Raw genomic sequence first — 14,689 nt, 5'->3', positions numbered from 1 at the left:
TCCGCCACTAACAACCGCCGGTTGTTCCCTTAGAGTTGAATAGCTCACCGGTACTTAGGCGGCCGCCTGGACTTACTGCTCAGAGTAGTAACATAGAAACATAGAATTTGACGGCAGATAAGAACCAGTTGGCCCATCTAGTCTGCCCCATTTTTAAACAAATTATTACCTCAACCCTTATTGATCCTTACTTCTTCTGAAGGATATCCTTATGTTTATCCCATGCATGTTTAAATTGTTCTACTGTCTTAGCCTCTACCACCTCTGATGGGAGGCTATTCCACTTGTCCACTACCCTTTTCATCAAATTTCCCCTGAACCTACCACCCTCCAGTTTCAGAACATGTCATCTTGTCCTAATACTTCTCTTTCTTTGAAGAATGTCTCCTTCCTTTACCTTGTTAAAACCCTTTACATATTTGAACGTTTCTATCATGTCCCCCCTTTCCCTTCTCTGCTCCAAACTATACATATTAAGATCTTTTAGTCTTTCCTGGTACGTTTTGTGGTGTAGACCTTGCACCATTTTAGTTGCGCTTCTTTGTAAAGTCTCTAATCTATTAATATCCTTCTGGAGATATGGCCTCCAGAACTGAACACAGTATTTGAGATAAGGACGTACCGATGACCTATACAGTCGTATTATCACTTCTTTCTTTCTGCTACTGATTCCTCTCCCTATGCAATCAAGCATCTGACTTGCCTTCCTCATTGCTTTGTTACAATGTTTAAAAAAAGAGAAAAATAGTAACTCGCGACCATAGACCGCTGCCGTGTCCTATCTCAGGTTCACCCAAAAACCCCAATATACAATTTAATAAAACAACAAGATAGTATCACTGGCGCAGTCTGTATGAAAGGATCTATGGGGCATCCACCTCCGTCTTGAGGTATGTCTCTGCCAATACTTCACTCCAAAATTTTGGATCTTTTTCTGTTTTGCATATAATGGATAGAACTCACCACGTATACTCAAATACCATTCACTAAAAGGATTCTTTAACACCTCCTTTCTCCTTAAATAGATCAGACTAATTAGGCTCTATTGACAGGCACTCACCTTTTTTCCCCCTTTGGTTCTTGCATGTAAAGGTTTCTTTTTGGGATTTCCTTTTCATGTAAAGCTGGTACCAAAAAATTTCCTTTCTTTTTCTAAAAAAAACCTTTTTATTCCCATTCGGAACCATAAAAAACAAATGACCAAATCACATATATATAAAAGAACATGAAGCAGTATTGGAACTGCAGGTGGCAATGGAATATACACAATATGGTTTATGAACACATCTCTGTGTACCCGGGAATGCTCAGAGATAGTCCTCCAACAAGATGAAAATAGAGGAGAAAAACCATAAGGGAACACTCCAAAAAGATGACACAATACCGCCTAATGTAATGCAATTCCTGCTCCTTACTCCACCATCTACGCGTTTCGGACCTGTTGTCCTTCCTCAGGATGTGGAGTTTAGAACCAGGAAGGGCTTAATATACCCCTCCCCTAACGATGGTAAAAAGACCTAATAATCCCTAATACGCAAAAATACTTTAGATAACCTCATTGTTGGACTTCACATTGCCATCTGTAATCCCTCACAGAGTCTAAAAAACATCCTGAATCTAATATCAATCCTATTCCATAGAAATTTTCAAAAAAATAGACATAGTAAAACATAATCTAAACCAATTGGATATTCCAAAAATCCGGGGCTATATTCCACCACCACCCACAATAAATAAAAGAGCCTAGCTGTTGTTCTTCACTGAACCACTTTTTTCATATATATATATATATATTTTTATATATATATATATATATATATATATATATATATATATAGTATAAATCATAGAAGACATACTAATGGACTGACAGACAAATTAAGATAGAAACATAGAAGGCATACACATTAGGAAGGTAAAGGATGAAGGGGGGGGGGATAGGAACCAGTGGCTGCATTTTTTTTTTTTCTCTCTATTTGGGTGACCAGAATACCATTATTCCGTTTTACAAAGTATCTCTAGCTTTCATCCATTAAAAGACGTCGGTGCAAGTACCATTCTGTGTTCTCGAAGAGCTTGAAGACTTGTGTTTGAACTGCCGTATAATAAATAAACCCCATTTCTTGTGAAAGAGTATGGCTCCTTTTTCCATGTCGGGAAGGATAGCCCACTTATCAAAATACATTTGTGGCATTTTCTGTTTTAATACACAAAGAGTAGGTGTTGAGGGAGATATCCAATGTTGTAAAATTTGATTCTTACTAGTTCTTAGCCATAGTAACTAATATTGTTAATAAGGGGATTATCTTTCATTTATCAGGACCTAGATCCCAGTTTATAAACAGCACATATACAAGCTAATGGATCTGGGGGTAGGCAAAGTGAGAATAATTCTCTAATGTATAGTAATATTTTATTCCAATATTTCTTAATTTTGCCGCATTCCCTAAAACAATGCATGAAAGTGGCATTATGATGATGACATTTAGGGCAAGATCCTGACTCTGTTGGTATCATATGTTTGCGTCGGCTAGGAGAGATATATGCTCTGTGGAAGGTACGTACATGTACCTCTTGCATATATGCAGACTGTAAGATTCTCATAGTCTGATCATAATATTTGGTCAAGATTGAGATATTGGTGATAGCAGTAATGTCCCTATTCTAGGATTTGCCAAATTTATCCCATCTTGTATTTGGTAAGGTGGTGATGAGGGTGGGATAAAGAAACCGAGTTTTAATATGGCTTTGTGATGTGATGGTGAAGAGGGTTTGTAAGGGGTCTGGGGAATTCAAAGAAGGTACCACTGGGGGTAATGAGTTTATATAATGATGAACTTGTAGGTACATATAGAAGTGAGTGTTGGGTAATTGATATTGATTTTGTAGCGACGAAAATTAGAGGATAGTGCCTCCAGGGTCAAAGACCTTTGAGGTCAATTGGAGACCCTTGTCACGCCACAGTATGAAATTCGAATTTGATAGAGATGGTGAAAAAGAGGAATTGCCCCATATGGGAATAAAAGGGGAGTTACATGGTGATCTACCTAGTTTATATTATTAATTATCCATGAATGGTATGCATCTTTAAAAAATATATTGTTTAGAATAGAATGGGGAATTTCAGAGTGTTTTGCATGGAGTAAGGCACTAGGAGAGTAGGGTGAGAATAATGCTAAATCAAGACTATAATCTGTATATACACTCGTTGTCTTAAGTCAATTGTTAATGTATCTATAGAAGAATGACAGAAAAAGAATGAAAATCAGGTATGCCTATTCCACCTAATTTACGAGTGGAAGTAAGTTTAGATAATGCAATTTTTGGTTTCTTGCCCTGACATAAAAACCAGGATGTTGCACTAGAGAGAGTGTTTAAGTCTGATCTATGATGTTTTAAAGGAATCATTTGCATGAAATAGAATAATTTAGGGAATATAATATTATTTATAACCGCTGCGCGACCCGTTATAGATAGAGGGAGAAGTTTCCAATTGTCCAGCATGGAAATAACCTTGAGAGTTATTTTAAAATTTAAAGAATATATTCTAGATAGGTCAGAGGGGATTTGTATACCCAAATATTTGAAATGTGATTTAGTTTTTTTGAACATGTTTACTGCCGGGCATGACCGAGGGGTATCTGTTTGCATTCCCAACCACATAAATCCTAACTTATCTAAGTTTATTTTATAGCCAGATAATAAGCCAAATGATGATATTAGTTGAACAATTCAGGTAATGAGGATGTTGGGTTAGTCAGGAATAGCAACATATCGTCCGCGAATAGCGCTAATTTGAGGTCTACATTGCCAATATGTATACCATGGAAAGCGGAAGATGCACGAAGAGCTATTGCTAAGGGCTCTAGAACTATTGCAAAGAGAAGGGGCGAAAGGGGACAGCCCTGTCTTGTGCATTTTTGAATTATAAATGGAGAAGAAAGAAAACCATTACAGGCTACTTGACTTTGGGGAGTCGAATAAAGAGTTTTAAGTATCTCGATGAACTGCTTTGGAAATTCGAAGGCAGACATGGAAGAGAATAAGTGTTGCCAAGAGATGAGAACAAATGCTTTCTCTGCATCGAGTGAAAACCATGCCTGTCCTAGGATCCCCAGCAACCGTCACCGAGTGGATTGGAGCCAATACATGCCTCACATTTACCACCGAGTGGCGGCCCCATATGAAGACAGTCTGGTCCTCATGAATAATATGAGGGAGAATTATTTTCAATCTATCGGCTAGAATGTTCGTCAATAATTTATAATCCAAGTTGAGTAAGGATATTGGTCTATATGAGCTCGGTAGGGTTAAGTCTTTACCCGGTTTTGGGAGAACTTTGAGCAGAGCCGAATTAAAATATAGAGGAAGGGTCTTAGTGGAAATTATGGTGTTATAGACCAGAACTAGGACTTCCACAATTTTGGGTGATAATATTTGATAAGTCACTGCTCAGTCCATCTGGACCGGGAGCTTTATTTGTTTTGAGATTACAAATTGCCAAGTTAACTTCTTCTATTGTTGTGGGATTTGTCAGTATTGAAAGTAAGTCTGGGGGAACAGTTGGATATGGCAAGGAGCTCCACAGTGGGTCTGTGGGTGAGTTTACAGATATCTCAGGAGGCTTAGGGGGGAGGAGTATAAGGATGTATAAAATGTACACATGACATCTGCAATTTGGGCATTAGAAGTTGTAAGGGAGCTATTAGGTCATTTAAGTGGATGTACCACCATTGGTGGGTTGGAACCGTTAAGGAGATTGGTCAATAATCGTCCTGTTTTGTTACCGAATTTGTGAAAAAGATAATTAATTGGGAATAAGTATCGGTCGCCCATTGTTTGAAAAAGTTCGTCAAAGTGAGTTTTTGCTAACAAATAGTTTTGTCTCATTATAGAATTTGGGAGGGTTTTAAAATTTTGGTATGCATCTGTTAGAGTGGTTTAGAGTTGAGTGTAAGACTGTGCATGTAGTTTATTAGTGTTAGCTATATAAGAGATTATTTCTCCTTTGAGGACTGATTTTGCTGCCTGCCAGATCAGTGTCTAAATAAGTACCATTGTTATTTTTATATTCTTGCCAAGCCTCTAATCTATTCCGAAATTTAACAGAATGAGCAAGATGGGAGCGGAATCTCCACTGTTTATATGTACCTTTATCTGAGTACAGACGCAGGGTGACAGTTATGAGTGCGTGATCAGATATACTTATTGCTGCAATATTTGCAGAAGATGCCTGTGGAAATATAGAATGAGAAATTAAGATATAGTCTATCCTGGATAGTGCATTATGAACTGCTGATAGGCAAGTATAGTATTTTTTTGTGGGGTGTAAGGAACTCCAAACATCAACTATTTGAAGTCGCTGAGATAGTGTTGGGATACCTAGTTTGTAAAGTGTTGTTTTAGTAGATGTATTGGACCTGTCCAATAATAAGGAAGAAACCAAATTGAGGTCAGCACCTAAAACAATTGGAATATCCATGTGAGGGGTAAGATCTGCAATGATTTTTTGGAAAAAGGGTTTAGAATAAATGTTGGGGGCATATGCATTACACAAAAGATTGGAACGACCAAATAAAGATACCACTACTATCACAAATCGACCATGAGGATCTGCCATCAGTGATTTAACTTCAATATTTAAGGATCTTTTTGCTAAGATTGCCACACCTCTAGCCTTCGAGTTATAGGAGGCAGCTGCTATGAGAGACCATTGCATTCTCTGAAGTTTAACAAATTCGGAGGGAACAAGGTGTGTCTCCTGCAGGAAAATATCTACTCTTTATTTTTGTAGGTACAATAAAAATTTTCGTGTTTTGGTCGGATAATTTATTCCTCAGATATTCCATGAGCCAACTGTAATATCAGTCATATCTTATACATTATCATAGGAAATACACAATATATATCTAGAAACCCAGAATTGAGGTACAAAAAATATTCTAGTGGTGGTTTCTGAGCTGTGGAGATGAGGAAAGGGAGGGGACACACAAGAGGAAAGAGTGATAACATAAAACAAAAAAAATAAGGGAAACACACAGATAGAATGAGCTGAGATACTGTAGTCAAATTGTCAGGCAACACATGAATGTGGTGACAGAACTTCCGTATATATGAAACATCATATAGAAAACTTAGAACAAAGTATTCAATATTAACCAGGAAGGAAAGAGGAGCTTCCCAATTCATCCCAAATCAACATATGTCAAATACAACAGTGTAATAAACAGAAAGGTATATTTACGTGTATACGAGCTGAAGTACCAGCAAGGATGGTAAGGGTTGATTTTAGCTACGACAGAACTTAACTTTATAATTCAGGGTGACTTAGAAATGTAGAAGACTAAACATTTGTTACAGGACATGAAATTATCGAGTTAAATAATTGTGAAGTCCGCTCAGCTTCTTGGAGTTCCAAAGTCTCAAAAATGTATTTGCATAAAGAAATACAAAGAATATCGCCCCTTACACTGCGCATGCGCGGTTGGCACAGCACAAGGCTTCAATATTGAATGCACTGACTTCCAACGGTCACTGCAGTACAATTTATAAGTTCACATTCAAATAGTCCTTAGGAAATGAAATCATTGGGTACAGGCAGGGATCTGTATATACTCGACGTTGGATAGATCAGTTCCTTCTTCTTTGTGTGTGCAGCCGGATCTTCATTAGCCAGAGGGCCCCGCCGAAGACTATCCCATTCTGGAATTCCTTTGTCTTACAGTATCATGGGAGAGGGGGAAATGTGTGAGTTTCAGGGGAAGCACATTACATTGCTTAACTGCAAATAAAAGGGATCTAAAACATACCAATAATATTACATTTATGTTTACAACAGAAATGCATTGTTTACCTATAATACAATACAAATGAAATGCTGATTAAAATAAGACTAAACATCAATATAGAGTTATGTAACATAAATATACTTAAAGTATATTTAACAAAAGAACTTTATATTATTATTATTATCATTTATTTATATGGCGCCACAAGTGTTCCGCAGCGCCTTACAAAGTACATAGACTAAAAAGTAACCATTGACTTACAATACAATACAATACAGGACATGGATAAACATTGCTATATTAGTGACATTAACGCCTGCATAAGTAGCCAAGTGTTAGTTGCCCTAGTGGCTAGTAAGAGATAAATTAAATTACAGTAGGGAGAAGCACAAGAGGGTAGAGGGCCCTGCTCGAAAGAGCTTACATTCTTTAAGGGAGGGGAAGACAAACAGGAGTGACAGAATGGGGTGGGCCGGGAGAAAGGAAGATGTAGCAGCAAGTTAGGATGAGAGCTGGAAGGCTTTAATGAAGTTAGTGGGTCTTAAGAGCTCGTTTGAAAGATGGTAGAGAGGTGCAGAGTCTGATAGGGAGAGGGAGGGAGTTCCAAAGGTGAGCAGCACGAGCAAAGTCTTGGAGGCGGGAGTGGGAGGAAGTAATCAACTGGCATGAAAGGCGGCGTGTATTAAGTGAACGAAGAGAGCGGACAGAAGAGTGAAGGGAGATGAGATCAGAGATGTAAATGGGAGAGGAATGGGTGAGGGTTTTGTAAGGGAATGGGAGCCAGTGGAGGGCTTGCAAAAGAGGGGAGGCAGATGTAGAGCGTTTGGAGAGGAAGATGAGCCGAGCAGCAGCATTGAGCACAGACTGGAGAGGAGAGAGATGGGATTTGGGGAGGCCAGCTAGGAGAAGGTTACAGTAGTCCAGTCTGGACATGACCAGTGAATGTACAAGGGTTTTGGTAGCATCCTGGGTGAGAAAGGGTCTGATCTTGGAAATATTCTTGATATGGAAACGACAGGACTGTGAGAGGTTCTGAATGTGTGGTTTAAAGGAGAGGGAAGAGTAGTTTTATGTCCCCACTCAGAGACACGTTATTGATTGATTAAGAACCACCTTGTGCCATCCCATAATAACACTAAATAATATATAAATGTAAGCCTAAATTAAATTCTAAAAGCAGATTGCGATAGCATTTTGTTCGCTATCAAAGGGTGGACTGTCGAAGCTGGATAATTGGCTGAGACAAGATCAGTTTAAAATTGAATCGCAGCAACGCCATCTTGCGAATGGCCGCAAGACGCCATCTTGGAAATGAGATCGCAAGACGCCATTTTGCGAATGGCCGCCCAAGCGCCATTTTTGATAAACTCACAATTAAGTTCATATGGCGATACTACTACATTATGGTATGTACTTTTTTATATAAAAAAAAAAGTTTCATCTATCGAATATATAGAAATCACAGATATATTTTGTAATCCATAAGAATGATCTGTTTGAGAAAAATGATTTAAATGAAAACTAAACTTGTTTCCAGTATCAGCTATATATCTGTACAAAGTTAACCCACTCGCACTGCTATTTTGACATCCTTGTTTTATTGTTATGATGTAGTACATTGTTACCCCTGAAGAAGTCGGTATAGGACGAAACGCGTTGGGTAAAGATTGGGCACACCTGTTTGGGGTCCCACAGATGTGGAGTATAGAATTCTAAGGTGGGAGAATTTTTCTCACTATACCCCCAATCTGAATTGTGTTAAGCCTTGCTGCATGTTTTTTACTGTCAAGTGTCTTAAAGCTTGTTATCTTAAATAAATATATATATGCGCATCAGAATTTTTATTTATTATTCTTTGGGTGTCTTCCCTTGGTGTGAGGGTTTATTTCTCTAGAGAAGGATAATACTCCAAAAGGAGGAACGCGCTGGATAAAAAAAGCTTTGTTTACTTCTAAGCATTTTGAGAACAAGTCTCCATTTGAACATTTACTCTTTCAAACTATAGAATCTAATGAGGAACATATAGCTTGAAGATAAACTACGTGATCTGTCTGTCTTCACTGGATTCTCCACAAGACTTTGGGGGTCATTCAGACCCGCTCGTGAGCGTCAGGACGCTCGCAAGCGGGTCGATGTTCCCCACTGCACATGCACATGACGGAGGGAGCTCCGTCGTGCGCATGCGCGAGACCTGGGGAGCGACGGGCTTTCCATCGCTCCTGGTCTCGCACCAAAGGGGGCGTGCTGTCGATGTTGATTGACAGCACGTCCCCTTTGGTGGGCGTGCCTGCCAGACGGAGGTGTTCCCATGGGAACGCCTACCGTCTGAAGCCGGCCCCACTGACATCACTAGTGATGTCAGTGGGAGTGATTTTGGCTCTGATAGAGCCAAAATCACTCCAGGGCTTGTGGCAGGGAAACCCTACCGCAGGGTCTCCGTTGCAAGCCCGATGGTCGCGATGGTCTTGACCATCGCGACGATCTTTTTGGCCGCTCGCATATGCTGTGGGTGGTCACCCACAGCTATACGAGCGGCCAGGAGGCCGCTCCATTTTCATGGAGGAGGGCCCTGATTCAGAGCGAGCGCTCTGGTCAGAGCGTTCAGCTCTGAATCAGGCCCTTTGTCTTTCCCATCACATTGGATTGAAAAAAGATAATCTACTTGAGATCAAATATTACCTAAAGACTAAAATAATAATAGCGCCCTCTTTCATATATTTGTTGTTAAATAAATTATATTTACTATGTCTATTCTGTTGTAACATGAGTCACACATATAAACAATAACATCAAAACCAAGCATTGCTGCAAGTTTATTCTGATGTTTGCAATAATCTACTGATTATTAGGTAAATCAAAACCATCCGTTGCTGCAAGTTTATTCTGATGTTTGCAATAATCTACTCATTATTAGGTAAATCAATCTAAATTCCATCATTGCTGCAGAATATCTCAATCTAAACTATCTGCACATTCACTATTTAAGTTGCATTGATAGGCTGTGGGCCTTTGGCTGCTGGTGCATAATATTTATAAGTGCACTTTACATTTCTAACCAAATTTTGGCTTTAAACTGAAGTCAAACAGAAAGAGGACACTTTAACTTCAAAGCATCCAAAAACCAGAATATTTGAACAAAGTTTAAAGTTTAAACAAGAAATGTAAATTCACAATCTCTTCACTACATTCATCACTGGACTATTCTCACTGTAAGAACTTAACACTTTACTTGCTAATATTTGCACTGGCTTTCTGGTTTCACAAATACCTCAAAGCATAATGTATCTGTGCCAATTTCAGTTTATCTCTTAGAAATATTGTCTTTCTAGATTAGTTCTTTGCCAAGCCTGTCATCTGTCTTCTAATACAGTTTACTTTAGTATTCCATTTTTTTCCCCATTAAATCTCCACTTTTCCTCCACTCAATTATAAACTTTTGTTATTGCACAGACACATTTTCTTCCACTGTACTTTTTCTTGTTTCTCTGCCAGCCTCCTGCACTTTCTCTCACATTAATACTTTATTCTTTCATCTAAATTTCGTCTCCAAACTCAACCCAGCCACACCATGACCATGTTTTCTTCCACTTCCCCCTCCAGTCAATGTCTACCTAATCCTCTGCTTTGCCCCCTTCCACCTTTATCATTTCCCCGTGTCTCCTCCACATCCTCCTTCCATCATCTCCCCTGTTCTGTCTGCATTTCTCCCTTTCCTCTCCCATTACTTCACTTTTGTTCTCTTCTGCCCCACCTTGGTCCTACTACCCCACTGCTAATCCCTCCTCCAAGCCTCTTCTCCATGCCACCCCACCCTATCCACATTTAATTAAACTCCCTCTCCACCACCTACAGGCTCCCTTCCCAGCACTGGTGCCCACACAATCTCTCCACTACATTCATCTCGGTCACCAAAATTAATCTCAGCTTCTCGTTACAGCAACCCTAATAATCTTATCCACATCTCTCCCATAAACACTGTCCCTCCATCTTGTGCCCTCTGGAATGCCAGATCAGTCTGTAATAAACTGGTTCCTACACATGACCTTTTCATTTCCAAAATCTTGCATCTCCTAGCCATTACTGAAACCTGGATTTCACCCTCTATAGCTTCCTCTGTAGCTCTCTCTTCTGGGAGCCTCACCTTTTTCTCACATCCCCCAACCTGGGGGTTGCCATGGTGATTTTGTGGGGGTCCTTCTATCCCCAGCTTACTCCTAACCCTCTGAACCATCCCTTACATTCTCTACATTTGAGGTTCATGCTATATGCCTCTTCCAACCAGTTCACCTGCGAGTAACTGTCATTTACCATCCCCCTGGCCCTCCCTCTAAGTTCCTTGACAACTTTGCTTCCTGGCTCCCTCACTTTCTCTCCTCTGACCTTCCCACCATTATCCTAGGTGACTTCAATATTCCAATTGATATCCCCACAGAATCCTCTGCCTCCAAATCCTTACCCTCACATCTTTATTTGGTCTCTCCTGATGGACCTCCTCACCCTCCCATGTGAGTGGGCATTCACTTGATCTAGTCTTCACTCATCATTGTAATATTTCTGATTATTCCAACTCCCCATTCCCCCTCTCTGATATCACTTTCTCTCTTTTAACCTATCCCTCTCTCCTTCCTCTCCTCTACCTCCTAAGGCCACCATCACTAAGCATAACATTGAGGCTATCAACGCTGTTTCTTTTCCTTCCCTGCTTGTCTAACTTCTCTCCCCTATCCTCTATCCTGCCCTGAACAAACTGCTTCATTATACAATGCTTCCCTTACTTCTGCTCTGGACTCTGTTGCTCCAGCAATCACTACTCACCCTCGCAGATCCACACCTCAACCCTGGCATTCCAAATACACCAGATATATGCAAAAGTGTTCACAAACCAGCAAGCGACAGTGGAAAAGATCATGCTCTAAGGCAGATTTTGTTGACTTCAAATTTATGCTGCCCTTTCCCTCTCTAAACAGTCCTATTTCAAGAACCTCATCTCCTCCCAGTCCTGAAATCCCCAGCGTCTCTTCACCACCTTCAACCCCCTCCTCTGTCCACCTCCTCCCCTCCTCACTGACTGCCCTTGACTTTGCTACCTACTTTACAACTAAAATTGATTCCATATGTCAGGACATCATATCCCACTAGTCCCCCAGCTCTACACCTCCTTTCCTGGATCACCAATCCCCATCCATTTTACAGACTCTGACATCCTTCTCCCCTTTATCTAGAGAGGAATTCATGGCCCTCATCCGGTCCTCCCCCTTCCACCTCCTCCCTTGACTCTATCCCTTCACGTCTCCTCTTCTACCTCTCTCTTTGTGCCTGTTCCCCTTCTTGCCCACCACCTCAATCTCCCTCTCATCTGGCACTGTCCCTTCTGCATTCAAACATGCCCTTGTCTCCCTCAGTCTTAAAAAACCTACCCTTGATCCTAACAGATTTCCAACTAACGTCCCATCTCTCTCCTCCCTTTTGCCTCCAAGCACCTAAAGCATATTGTCTACAACCGACTTACTATCTTTCTATCCTCTCACACCCTCCTTGACCCTTTTCAGTCTGGCGTCCGTTCTCTTCACTCCACTGAAACTGCCATCACAACAGTCAGCAATGACCTCCTTGCTGCTAAATCCAAGGGCCAGTACTCTGCTCATTCTCCTTGACCTCTCTGCTGCCTCTGACACTGTGGACCACCCTCTCCTGTTGCAAATCCCTCACTCCCTTGGTCTATGTGACATTGCCCTCTCCTGGCTGTTCTCCTACCTCTCTGACCGGTCCTTCTCTGTCTCATCTCATAATGCCTCTTCCCCACCACAGCCTCTTACAGTAGGTGCTCCCCAAGGTTCTGTTCTTGGACCTCTACTATTCTCTCTCTATATATCCTCTCTAAGTGAAGTCATCAGCTCTTTTGACCTCCATTATCATCTCTATGCTACTCAGATCTAGCTTTCCTCCCCTGACCTCTCCCCCTCTCTCAATCTCGTATCTCCAACTGTCTCTCTGCTATCTCTTCCTGGATGTCCCAGCGATTTCTTAAACTTAATATGTCTAAGACTAAGCTAATAATTTTCCCCACCCTCCAACATAACTTCAGTTCCCACTGTTTCTTTAACAATTGATGGCACAACTAACTCCTGTAACCATAAAGTGCGCTGTCTTGGAGTCATCCTGAGCTCCTCCCTTCTTCAAACCACATGTAAAGAGCCTCTCACAGTCTTGTCATTTCCATCTCAAAATTATTTCAAGGTTAGACCCTTTCTCATCCAGGATGCTACTAAAACACTCATACACTCCCTGGTCATCTCCAGATTGGACTACTGTAACCTCCTCCTATCTGTCCTCCCCAACTCCCATCTCTTCCTCTCCAAATGCTCTACATCTGCCTTTCCTCTCCTACAAGCCCTTCCCTTTTAGAACCCAATTCAAGGTTCTCACACTTGCTTACAAAGCCCTTACCCATTCCTCTCCCATTTACATCTCTGACCTCATCTCCCTTCACTCTTCTGTCCACCCACTTCGTTCAACAAATGCACGCCGCCTCTCTTGCCAACTGATTACTTTCTCCGACCACCAAGATTTTGCCCGTGCTGCTCCCCACCTTTGGGACTCTCTCTCTCTCCCCATCTGACTCTCCACCTCTTTATAATCCTTCAAACGAGCTCTCAAGATCCACTACTTCATCAAAGCCTTCCAGCTTCCATCCTAACTTGCTGCAACATGCTCCTTCCTCCCCATCTGTGTCACACCTGTTTGTCTTCCCCTCCCCTTTAGAATGTAAGCTCTTATGAGTAGGTATCTCTACCCTCTTGTGCTTCTCCTTACTTTCATCTACTTCTTGGCCCCCACTAGAGCACCTAACACTTGGTTTCTTACGCTCTGTTGCATATCTAGGTGTTATGGTCACTAACGTAGTAATGTATATTGTCCTATATTGTATTGTACTGTAAGTCATTAGTGAAATTATTTGTTTATGTACTTTTTAAGGCACTGTGGAACACTTGTGGCGTCATATAAATAAAGGATAATAATAATAACATTTAACTACTAAGAGTGTAATTTTTTTCTGGTTCTAAGTTAATTATAACTACCTACCCCATATATTATTGTTATATTTTTTTAAATGTTGAATTTCAGCTTCATTTTTGTGTATGGTGCATATAAACTTCTAAAAATTAACATGAAATGTAATGTGAATCACCTGGAATGACCCCATTCTTACTTAATACCAGCATGTACCTATTTGCATTTCTTGTACAAAACAGTTATTGTTCTGCAGTCTATGCTTGTATTTTAAACAGTACCTGTCACGTCTTCCTGTCTGACACTTACCTCTCATGTGCCTCTCACGATTTCTGCGGGGGTATCATGGAGTCCGCTGTCGCCCGGCTGCTGCACGTCATTCCAGCACTGATCACCGGCAACTGCACTGTGAAGCTGCAGACTGTTTCGGCGTCCTTCTCCATGCAGTTCTTGCCATCTATGTCTCCTTGGCGTCGCCATCTTCATTGAGGTCATGTGACCCCTGCACCACCAATCAAGTGTTAACTTCAGAGCAGCCTCCCAAACAGCAGTCCGCATCCTCTATAAAAGTGCTTCTTGGAGGGCTGGCTGGTGGCCAGTGCAAAGTCGTTCTTGACCAGCATCTTGTGGCTCAGCAGGATAGTTCCCAGTACTCTGACTCTACTGTGCATTCGACATTCCAACGTCACCAGTCTCCTGTATCACCGGTCCTATACCGGTCTCCAGCAACACCAGTTTCAGTCCATTCTCCAGCAACACCGGTTCATGTCAAGCCTCCAGTATCACTGGTCCCAATTCAATCTCCAGCACCTTCGGTTCCAGTCTGGTTTCCAGCACCTCTGGTTCCAGCCCGGCCTTCAATACCACCTATTCCAGTGTGAGAGAGAGAG

Source organism: Taudactylus pleione, unplaced genomic scaffold, assembly GCF_031769625.1.
Source record: "Taudactylus pleione unplaced genomic scaffold, aTauple2 ptg000457l, whole genome shotgun sequence".
Classification (NCBI taxonomy): domain Eukaryota; kingdom Metazoa; phylum Chordata; class Amphibia; order Anura; family Myobatrachidae; genus Taudactylus; species Taudactylus pleione.
Note: the sequence above shows the minus strand (reverse complement) of the source record.